At 50.8% G+C, this 10,949-nt stretch overlaps 1 long non-coding RNA gene across 2 annotated transcripts in view; it reads right to left on the reverse strand.

Annotated features, from left to right (window-relative positions):
- LOC102486723 (uncharacterized) overlaps positions 1 to 10,949 on the reverse strand; it is a 15,550-nt gene that overhangs the window by 2,090 nt on the left and 2,511 nt on the right. The window contains exons 3-4 of one of the 2 annotated variants that reach the window (XR_337136.1): positions 10,297 to 10,371; positions 8,621 to 8,767 (exon numbers count right to left, since the gene is read on the reverse strand). This is a non-coding gene — a long non-coding RNA (uncharacterized LOC102486723). Of the gene's footprint in view, positions 1 to 8,620; positions 8,796 to 10,296; positions 10,372 to 10,949 lie in introns of both variants that reach the window. The other variant, XR_337135.1, reaches the window with a different exon arrangement.

Raw genomic sequence — 10,949 nt, forward strand, 5'->3', positions numbered from 1 at the left:
CGGGAAGTGCCACCGGAGTGTCACCTAGACGGACTCAGTGCTGGCGGGGCTGGAGGAGGGCAGTTTCGACACTGCGGGGTGGGGGCGCGGCTGGGCCCATCGGCTGCCAGTGTGAATGGAACTTGCCAGGGACCAGAGCCTCCTCACCCGCCCCAGGCTTACCACGTGCCCCACGCGGGGAGGACGTGCTGGGACTGTGGTGCTCACGTGATCCTGGCAGTGGGCCGGGAATGGTCAGAGTCACGTGTCGGCGGGGCGAGTCTTCCAGCCCAGGAAACAGAAGCCAAGCATGCTTTGTGACTGCTCCTAGCCCGCCGTGGGAAGCGGAACCTTCCCCTGTGGGTCCGTTTTACCAAGCATCTCTGTGCTGCTATGGCCCACGCCCGTAGTGTCCATCTCGTTGGCCCTGGTCAGCCTGCTAGGAGCTGAGGGTAGTCTCTGTCACGCCAGACAGTAGCACAGGCTGAGGCACGGGGTACATGCCCCACCACAGCATTGCCAGGTAAAACAGAGGAGACCTAGTGAAATTTGAATTTCGGGTAAACATCGGAAGATGATGGCTTTGTTTATCTGAAATTCAAATTTAACTGAATCTGTCAACTCTTCCCTAAAAGGCTTGATGATTGCTTTTAGAAACAAGAGTTTCTAGGTTCATGGGACATAGACATTTTAGATACCAGACTCACTTGGAAGTTTTTTTTTTAATTATTATTATTTTATAGAGGTTTTTGCTATAGGGCCTGTGTGCTCTCCAGAAAGACAGAGAGAGACAGAGAGACCAAAAGTGAGAAATCATCCCCCAGGGGGGATGGCCACGCCACAATCCCTTCTCCTCCATTCTCCTCTCGGGATCTTGGGCACATATGCACACTTGCCTGGCTGATTTTAAGCCACCGGGTCTGGGACTTGAACTGTGGTCGACTACATGGGAATTCAGCAACATAGCCATTACACTAACTGCTGGTCCCTCACCTGGAAGTTTTGAGTGGTACAGAGATTAGGAGCCTGGGCTCTGGGTCAGACTGCTCAGGTTTGAACCAGCACTCTCACTAACGATGCGGCCTCAAGCAAGTTACTTCCTTGGCCAGACCTCAGTGTTCTTGCCTGAGAAGTGGGCATGGTGATAGTCCCTAGCTCATGAGTGAGGAGTCAGTGAGATATTATCTGGAAGTGCTAGCATGATACTTGGCACATAGCCGCCCAATAGGGTGGGGACTGCCTTTGCTTTTGTTGTTTTGGGCACTGGATGGGGCACAGGTGCTCCTCTATAGCTGCTCCCCCAATCACCACCTTTCTCTCTCCAGGCTGGCCTATCTGGGGAGCTCCCCCTGGCCTTACCCTCAGTATGGTCTCCCAGCTCAGGTGAGGTTTGCTTTGGTCCATCAGGCCTACATCCCTGCCTGCACGCAGTCCGGCCTCCATCCAGTGCAGCTTAGTTTACACACACAGACGCGCTCGGATAGAGTATCCTGTAGTGGACTTTGTAACAGGACATAGATCATTACAGATGGGACTCAGGTCTTACAAAATATTTTAGAAGGTAGATAAATTAGATCATGAAAAGTGCATAAGGGACATCAATTATGCAGGAGGCCGAAGAATGATTATAAAGTGATCTGGCCATAGTTTTTGCCCATGAAACATTTAACAGTGGCCATTAAAATAGAAAACATCCCTCGCTTCCTATTTCAGAAAAGTGGGATGGCCTGGGATGCAGGCCTTGCCCAAGGGAGGCTGTAAAGTACAGATGACCTGCTTTGCGGTGAGCACTGGGGGAGTAAAAGGCCACTGGGCAGTTTAGAAAACCAGGACTGGGCTCGTTTGGGTGGAGAAGAATCCTGGGGCTCTTGGAGCACAGAGGGCCTGCTGAGGGTCCAGGTGGGTGAATTGTCTGGCTTTCCTGACCTGAGGCAGGTGGCTGCAAGCCCAAACATCAGAGTGAGTGGTTAGGGGCCTGGTAACTCGAGAGTCCTTAAATCCCCCAGAGTTGTCTTGCTTGCCCTGCCTCCTGCCCCACAGCAGTTCAGACCTGTCTCAGTCGGCTGGCAACTGCCAAACTCACCTGGTCTGGATGCAGCCGTGGCCATGGGCATCTGGGAGAAGGGACCGATATCGTGCCCTTTCTTATAAACCACCACGTTGCCTTTCTCCATCAAGCTCTAGCAAACATGCTGGTCCTGACATAGCCCTAGTTTCTGTCTCTGAAAGAACCTGGACCTTCTCTGAGCCATACCACTTTGCCTTTAATCTTATTTTTCACTCAGGGTCCCACAAATGTTTCTCATTCTTCCCTGGACACTGTACCATGCTTCTGGAAGCAGACTCTTTCTTCCTCCTCTTGCCCGTGTGGGCACTGAGCTGCACCTGTGGGTGCTCAGTCTAGGGGGCAGGTGAGGAGAAATCTAGGCTCTCCTTCCCTGTGGCGGGTCACCCGTGCTTATCCCATGTCTTTTGAATCAAGCTGTTTCTACCTGGAGTCCTTTCTTCTGTCCCTTGGAGCACAGTCACAAGCAGCCATGAGCATGAACAGGGCACAATGGCAGTGAGTACAGCACGTGCTGGCCCCAGCAGCATGTCCTCGGGGAGCTGAGTACAGTTTGCAAGATGGAGTGTGCTTGCGGGGCTGAGGGCGGGAAGGGAGGCCGAGCAGGTGGTCGGTGCACCCTGTGCTGGGAACAGGTCTTCTCCTTCCTGACGTCAGAGGAGCAGAAATATGTTCCTTGTGGGCTGGGTTGTCACCACCCCTGTGGCTCTATCTCCTTGGGGCCTCTGTCCTTTCTCCCCCAAAGTCACCATTTCAAGGAGTCCTGCTGCTTTCCGCTTTGCTGCTAGGGAGTGGAGAAAGCGGCGATATGACTTACGCATTGCTATCACAGGTTTAGGGTTTCGACACATCCTACCCCACTCTGCTACTCATAAGTGGTGTGTCATTTGAAGAAATTACTTATCCTCTGCAGCTCTCAGCTTACTCAGCTGTAGAATGGGGATAAAAATGATGCCTTTTTCGCATCACTGATATAAAGTGAATTCTCTGACCAGTATTCCTCAAAGAGTTGCGTTTTCCCCAGGATAGAGAGATGGGTCCTTTAGCTCTGCTTGTGTGTGTGTGTGTGTGTGTGTTTAAGTTTTTGCCATGGGGCACATGTTCAGTGGAGAGAGACAGAGAGAGGGAAAGTAAGAAATCACCTCCCAGGAAGGAAGGACCCCATTGCAATCCCTTGCCCTCCATTTTCCCTCTCAGGATTTTGGGCATGATTTTTAAGCCACTGAATTCAGAGCTCAAGCCATGGCCAGTCATATGGGAGTCCAGAGCCTTGACCACCACTCCACTCGCTGGCCCCTCTGCTTGGTTTCTGAGGGGTGGGGTTTGGTGTCAGGCATTTGGTCTTCCTGACCTCAGTTTATTTATCTATACAATAGACTTATGTGGTCAGGTTAGTCATAAGTATTAGCAAGTCAGCTTTTCAAATGCGGAAGCCATTCATCACGAGGGTGGAGCGTACCTATCTACAGGAAGCTTGCATTGTTGGATCATTACTCCTATTGGGTTGACAGAAAAGTCATGACACATTTTTGCATAAAAAATATAGAAAAAATATGTCATGACTTTTTTTTTTTTTGAGAGATTTTTGCTATAGAGTGTGTGCGCTCACCAGAGAGACAGAGAAAGTGAGACATCACCCCCTAGGGGATGGTCAGTCCACAGTCTCTTCTCCTCCCTTCTCCTCTCAGGATTTTGGGCCTGCCTGCACTCACGCCCAGCGTAACTTTTAAGCCGCTGGGTCTAGAACTCGACCCACGATCAACTGTGTGGGATTCCACTGACGTCATCATTATGCCATCTGCTGGTCCCCACCACAACTTGTTAAACGACTTAATATTATTAATGGCAATAGCTGACATGAATTTACCTAAAGCTTCTCATGGTGCAAAGCACCAGGCCGAGTGCCATGTCCGCGTTCTCCCGTTTAACCTCCTGACCCAGCAGATCGTGCAGCTGGGACTAGAGGCGACGAGTGACCTGCCCAGGGCCATGGGTCTAGTGAGTGGAGAAGGCAGGGTTGGAACCCAGGCAATCTGACTGCAGTGCAGAGAAGTCACATGCACAGCAGGAACTTCCCTAAGTCCTGAGTGTGAGCCCACCTTCCCGGAATGGGCAGACGGGGGCAGAAGCAGTGGGAAGGCGTGGCTACGGCCTACAGCCCTGGAAAAGCCGCCCTGTGGAGGCAGTTTCGTTTTCTCCTGGATTTGAACATCGGTCAAACCATTATAACTTCCTTTGAACTGAGGTCCAGTCTGCAGAGAGAGATCTCTAGGCCACTTCAGGATGTTTGCGTGCTAGAAAGGACGAGGGAGCACGGCACAGAGGCAGGGCAGGGCACACATAGTGCTGCCGCTGTGTGAGCTGATGAGTGAGAAAGACTTGGATTCTCTTCTAAAAAGAATTATCCTATTTAATTTTATTTATGGGACCAGCAATTAGCGTAATGGCTATGTTGCTGGACTCTCACATAGTCGACCGTGATTCTAGTTCCGGACCCAGTGGCTTAAACTACGCCGGGCACATGTGTGTGTGTGCCCAAGATCCCGAGAAGAGAATAGAAGAGAAGGAATGACAGTGTGGTCATCTCCCCTGGGGGGTGAGTTCTTGCTTTCTGTTTCTCTGTCTGTCTTTCTGATGAACGCATGCACCCTATAGCAAACAAAACAAAACAAAAACTCTCAAAATTTTTTATTTATTATTATTGTTTTTAATTTGACCAGACACACACACACACACACACACAGAGTGAGAGAGAAAGAGAGAAAGTGAGAAAGCAAGCCATCAGATCCAAGACTTGAACCATGGTGAGCCATGTGGGAGTCCAGTGCCTTGCCACCACACCACCTGTTGGCCTCAAGAACTTGGATTTTACTTCTTAGGCATTTCACATACAGTAAAAGGAGAATTTAAAACATATTTCCAGGAGCTAGCACCAGGCAAGAGAGTCTGCTGTGATGAGGAAGCAAGAGGACACGGGAGGGTGCCTGTCCATGGGGCCGGGGCCAGGTCGCTTATAAATTTACACATAGATAAGGCCAATTGATTGCCTGGACCAGGATGCCTTTGACAGTGAAAGAGGGTGTTATTAATAATTACGCTGGGATAATTGGCATTAAACTAGGACTGTCCTTGGGTACGATTGCAATTATTCCTATTTATTTATTAAAGCAGCCTTTCTGGCCTCTAACGAGCAGGAGCCTGTTTGTCTGCTTTGAATTATGTCCACATTTAGAAGTCCCATAACAGATTGCATCCCTTTGTGGAGGCTGACTGTTCAAAGGCAGGGAAGGCATCTTGGAAGAGGAGAGAGCTCTGGGAAGGCTGCGGGGTGGTGGTGGGGGTTCCAAATCTAGGAGCATTCAGGAGTTGTGTGTGGGTTTTACCACCTGAAAGGCGTTTCTAGAAGTTTGGAAATCACGCCACAATATCTAATTTTGGAACCAGCAGATGGTACAGTGGTTATGTCACTGGACTCCCACATGGCTGACTGTGGTTCAAGTCCTGGACCCAGTGGCTTGAAATACATGCAAGGTGCATGTGTGTGCATGCCCAAGATCCCAGGAGGAGAACAAATGAGAAGGGGTTACCGTGTGACCATCCCCCGAGGGGGTGATTTCTCACTTTACCTCTCACTATCTCTGTCTCTCTCCAGCAAGTGACTTCTTATGTGGTCAGGTTAGTCATAAGTATTAGCAAGTCTAATTCTTACTGACCATAGCGTGCATGCCCTGTGGTAAAACGCTCTTAAAAAAATCTAATTCTGTGGTCTGTGTGTGCACATGTGTGTCGGGGAAGGGCGTGGCCATGGCGAGGGCATTGAGAGCTGACGTTGGAACACTGCAGAAGGAGTTCCGGCCGGGGGGAGGTGCAGCACCGGGTCCTTTTCCCTCCCACGGAGGTACGTGAGGGCCTGACCCGCAGCTCACCCTGGGCTGCGTAGGTGGTCCTCGTGATGGGGCGTGGGACGAAAACTCAGGCAGTTACCATCTTTTCTGAGAACAATGGGCAGGGGGGCCTGAGGGCTGTGGCCTGGGTGCCCATTTGCCATTGTGTATGACAGAAACACCAGCCAGCTGGACATTATTCCTGGTCTCAGGATGGACAAGCCCGTGTCTAAGTGTCACAGAGAGTTTAATCCAACATGGCCGCTGCTGGCTTTCCCGGCCTGCATTTCCCAGCTTTGTGGACTTTCAGTAGGTACGGGAGCTGTGTTTTCTGATCCCAGATAGAAAGATCACAGGGAAATAACTCGTCTTGGGCCTGTCTCTGATACTCAGAGGACGCGCCACGGTGGGGCTCTGTGAGGGGCCGACCTTAGGTCAGCGGTCTCTTCCTGCCTTTGCCGTCGCTTGAGGTGATGGACAGAAAGAAGATGGCAGCTCCAGTTCCTAGCTGATATGAATCTCACCGCGGTGGAGCAGTGATTCCTTATAGAAGGGTGTGTGTTCTAGAAGGGGGAAGAAGCTGGCAGACAAGGCTGTGGTGGCTCAGCAGCAGAGTTGAAGTCATGAAAGCAATCTTGGCCGACTTAATAGAAGGGACAGTCTCTGATTTAAATGTGTGTTTCTCGATTGCCAGTGAGGCTGAAGATTTTCCAACAGAGTTGTTGCTGGTTGTATTTCTGCTTTCGTGAATCACTTGTCTGTGGCCTTAGCCCATGTTTTGAAGATGTTGAGTGTTTTAGAGAAGGAGTGGGGGCCAGTGACTCTGGGTTTCCTACCACCTTTGGTGGGCAATTGTATCTACTGCTTTTACTCCTGCCTGGAATAAACCCTGCTGAGTCTTTAGGGGACCAAAGCGAAAATCTAAGAAAACTGTTTTCCCCTTAATCATAATTTTTGTGTTATGAGTGCTTATTAAATACTTTATGTGAGAATTATAATTACCAATTAAAGCCAGTATCAATAGCCTCAGATAATCAGTGAGTAACACTAATTAGAGGGTGCTGAGTACCTAGGAATTGCCGTAATTGTCGGCAAGCTGAGCTGAGGGGTGAACTCGCTGGGTGGGGCAGGGACACGTGCGTTCATACCAAGGCCGAGGGGATGGGCAGGGTGAATACGGTGTGGCAGGAATCACTTTGCTGATTGGAAGGTCTTCCTTGGGGAGCTGACTTGCTGGCGGGTGACACGGTAGGCTGTACTGTACCCTCGGGACTCTGGTAATGTTAATGAGGTCTCTTTCTGGATGGTGTGTGTGTGGGGGTTCCAGATTAAGGGTAGGACAGCCCCTCACTGACTCATCTACTTGTGGGTATGGCCCTCTAGCCCCTCTTGCCCCTTCCAGAACACACACACACACACACACAGACACACACACACACACTCTCTCTCTCTCTCTTAACAATTAGTGACTCTGTTTGGAATGCTTCTTTTTGAGAGTTTTGTTTTACTGCCGGACAGGGGCAGCTGGACGTGCTGCAGTGAGGGTTTTGGGTGCGCAATGCCTGGATCACATTAGCATCCCCGTCCAACCAAAGGCCTGAGAGGTGTGTGGGAGGAGGGTGGGTGAGAACCTTCCTCAGTCGCGGACAGCGTCTCCCTCCTCCCTGGGTACTGGGCTAGAAATGATCACCAGGGGCCAATGGAGAGGACCGAGAGCATGCAGTAGGAGCCAGAGGAACAGGGAAGACGGAGTCCACTCGGGCTTTCTGTTGGACCTGCTCATGGCAGGGGAATGATTTTAGAGTGGAATCCTAGCTCCACTCATCACCGGTCCTGGGGTGTGGAAAACTCAGGGAAACTCTTGGAAGACAGTGTAGGGTAATGGTACTTACCTCACTGTAGATCAGCAGAGACGGCAGTGGTTTAATTCAGAGTACAGCCTCCAGGGGGCAGCTGGGAGGTTAAGGCACTGAACTCCCACGTGACCAACTGCAGTTCGAGTCCTGGATCCAGAGCCTTGAAACTCATGCCAGGAGGTGTGTCTGTGTGCAGGTCCAAAATCCCAGGAGGAGAAAAGAGAAGGGCTCGCAGCATGGACATCCCCACTGGGGGGTTGTTTCTTGCTTTCCCTCTTTGTTTCTATGCTGAGTTCATGCACCCTAGAGCAAAAAAATCTCTCTAAACAAACAATGTAGAGCCTTCAGAGCCACTTGGCCTCGACTTGACGCCCTTTCCACACCTTACTAGCTGAGTGACATGGAGCGAGTTGTTTAACCTCTGAGTCTCAGTTTTGTAACACAGAACGTGAGTGTAACAGTGCCTACCCAGCTGGGTTATGCTGGTTCAATGAGTTGTGAGGAACGTAGAGTAATAAGTGCTATACAGAGTGTGTGAAATACTGAGAAATGGACAGGTAGGCAAATTGCCCCAACATATGCTGGGGGCGCTCACCCAGAGCCCAAAGCATGCCCTGTGCAGAGTGCGGGGGGTACGGGATTGGGCAAGCCAGGCCTGTCCTCCACCTTCCAGTCTAGTAGGAAGCACTGGCAGCACACAGGCGACAGAAGCAGACAGGACCATTTCAGATGTAGCTTGGGCCGCCAAGAGAGCTGAAGCAGCGTAGGTGATGAAGAGTGATGTGGGCGGGAAGGTGATTTTAGGTGGCTGAAGCCAGTGACATTAAAGTGCTTACCTGATGAAAGGAAGGACAGGGTCCTGGGGAACGTAGAGGAAAAAGCAGGGACGGAGGCCCTGTTGCTGTTCTGCTTGTGCACGCCTCTCTCCTGGTCACTCACACCTGCCACTCAGTTGTTGGACTGTTCCCAGACTGCTGGAATCACTGTCCCTCCAGAGAGAGCGGTAAGTACCTGGGAGTTTTCATCCCCCTTGGCAGCAGCCCTTAGCTGATGATAGAGGGGTGTGGGGTATTCATCCACCAGCCCCCGGCTCCTGGTAGGGATGACCCCCAGGAGTGACCAGCACTGTCTCCAGGACTCCCCTAGTGGTACAGTCACGGCCTTCTCTGTGGGACTTGGCTAGATAGCAATTAGCCCCTTAGCCCCCTCCCCTTCCCGACGCTTTGCCGGCTTCCCTACTGACTTTCCAGGGGAATTCTTCCCTAACGAATGCTTTCATTTCAACCTCCTCTCAGGTCCTGTTTCTGAGGACAGACCCGAGTCAGGGATGAGCTTGGCTTGTTGAAGGAAGAGCACGAAGCCTAGCAGACAGCTGGGGGTGGCGGTGGAGGCTGGGGTAGAGGAGAGGGTGGGAGGAAGGCAGGGGTGAGAGCTCGTGGGTCCTTCTAGGCTGTGCTAGAGTTGAACTTTTTCTAAGGACAATGGAAGTTTTTAGGCAAGGGAGCACTTTGTATGATTTATTTTTCAAGGAAAGACCTTTCTGGTCACTCTGTAGAGAGGGGCCTCTCAGGGAACAAGAGAGAAAGCAGGGAGAACGGTTCAGGTCCTCCAGGAGAGAGAAGAGGGGCTTGGACTAGGAGGGTGGCCAAGGGGATGGGGCCGGGGCTTGTTCTGGAGGACCGATAGGTGACTGACTGATGGATTCAGTTTTGTAGTCACCCAAAGTCATCACAAGCAGAAGAGTTCAAATGGGGACTGTGGGCTGGGGTGACCTCTTGATAGTCTGATGCCACGGGTTCTGCCCCTGCCCCACTGTAAATATCGAAGTGGCTTGTCCTTACTCTGAACCAGGATCCCCTTGTTGGTGCCTTTTTTATGATGTCACTTTGTGCCTTGCCCCAGAGACTGTGCCTCGACTTTATTTCTGCCGCTGGCTGTTCCTGGTTTGGGCCTTGTGAGAGGAGTCATGTGAGAAGAAGCTGGGGGTGGGTGGAGAAGTCTTGGGCAGACCTCTGTCCCTTTCTAGGCCTAGTCCCTTGCTTTGAAATGCAGGGAGGCAGTGCTAGGAACACCAAGGCCCTCCTGGTGGGAGGGTTCGGAGAGAACTTTGCTTGGGATGTGAAAGGTCGAAGGCTCCCTCTTGCCCAGAGGCACCTGCTGAGACATTGCTTCTGTAAGGGAAGGATAGACTGGGGTGCTGCCTGGCCTCCCAGGCTCAGATTCCAACAGGCCCTCCCGGTGGCCCTCCTTTGAGGACAGGGCTGGCGAGAGCCCACTTTAGCTGTGATCGGGTTGAGTTGGAATCTATTTTGCTTCCGTAAGGTAAGATAGCATTTCCCAGAAACCAATGATGGCCATTCTAGGCTATACTTTTTCCAGAAACAAAGTATCTAGAATATTCAAACTCTTGACTCCTAGGGGACAGCTCTTTTGAGAAACGAACTCCTTTCTGGCTTGTAGTGTCAGTGGGTGGTGGGCTTTCTTTGAGAGAACTTCTCTCCTAGATACTCACATTTCGTGATCCAAATACTCTATAAGCTGGTGGCTGACACCAGGCAGGGCCCGTGGCTTGATCTACAGGGCACATCTGGCAGACAGAAGTGGAGGGTCACGTTCTTAGTGTTGGTCAGACCCTCAGAAAACCTAAGGGCCCCAAGGAGGTAAGAAACCCCTATCCTGAGCCTTAGGGCCAGCTGACCAGCAGCGGCTCCCAGTGTCTACAGGAGTGGCCAGTAATGTCTGGAGGGATCTGCTCGGTCTACACAAATCAAGTTAAAATATTCCCAACTCTACAGAGACATTCCCCTTTTCTTACCTGTTCTAGAAACATAGTCTTACATGGGTGCAAAGAGACATCTGTGCAACTGCTCAGTGCAATTTGTTTGTTATTTTTAAAAGAAAACAAATCACCTCATCACTTTGTTTATTTAAAAAGTTTGCTATAGGGTGCCTGTGCTTTCCAGAGAGAGACGGTGAGAGGGAAAGTGAGAAATCACCTTTGGGGGGATGGCCACTCTGCAATCCCTTCTCCTCCATTCTCCTCTTGAGATTTTGGGCAATCTGCTTTTGTAAAGAATTATTTATGTTTATTATTATTATTTTAAAATTTGTTACAGGGCACATGCACTTATCAGAGAGGGCAAGAGGGCAAGTAAGTACACAATG

The sequence above is a fragment of the Tupaia chinensis genome, unplaced genomic scaffold (genome assembly GCF_000334495.1).
Source record: "Tupaia chinensis unplaced genomic scaffold, TupChi_1.0 Scaffold144346_1, whole genome shotgun sequence".
In the NCBI taxonomy this organism is placed as follows: Eukaryota; Metazoa; Chordata; class Mammalia; order Scandentia; family Tupaiidae; genus Tupaia; species Tupaia belangeri.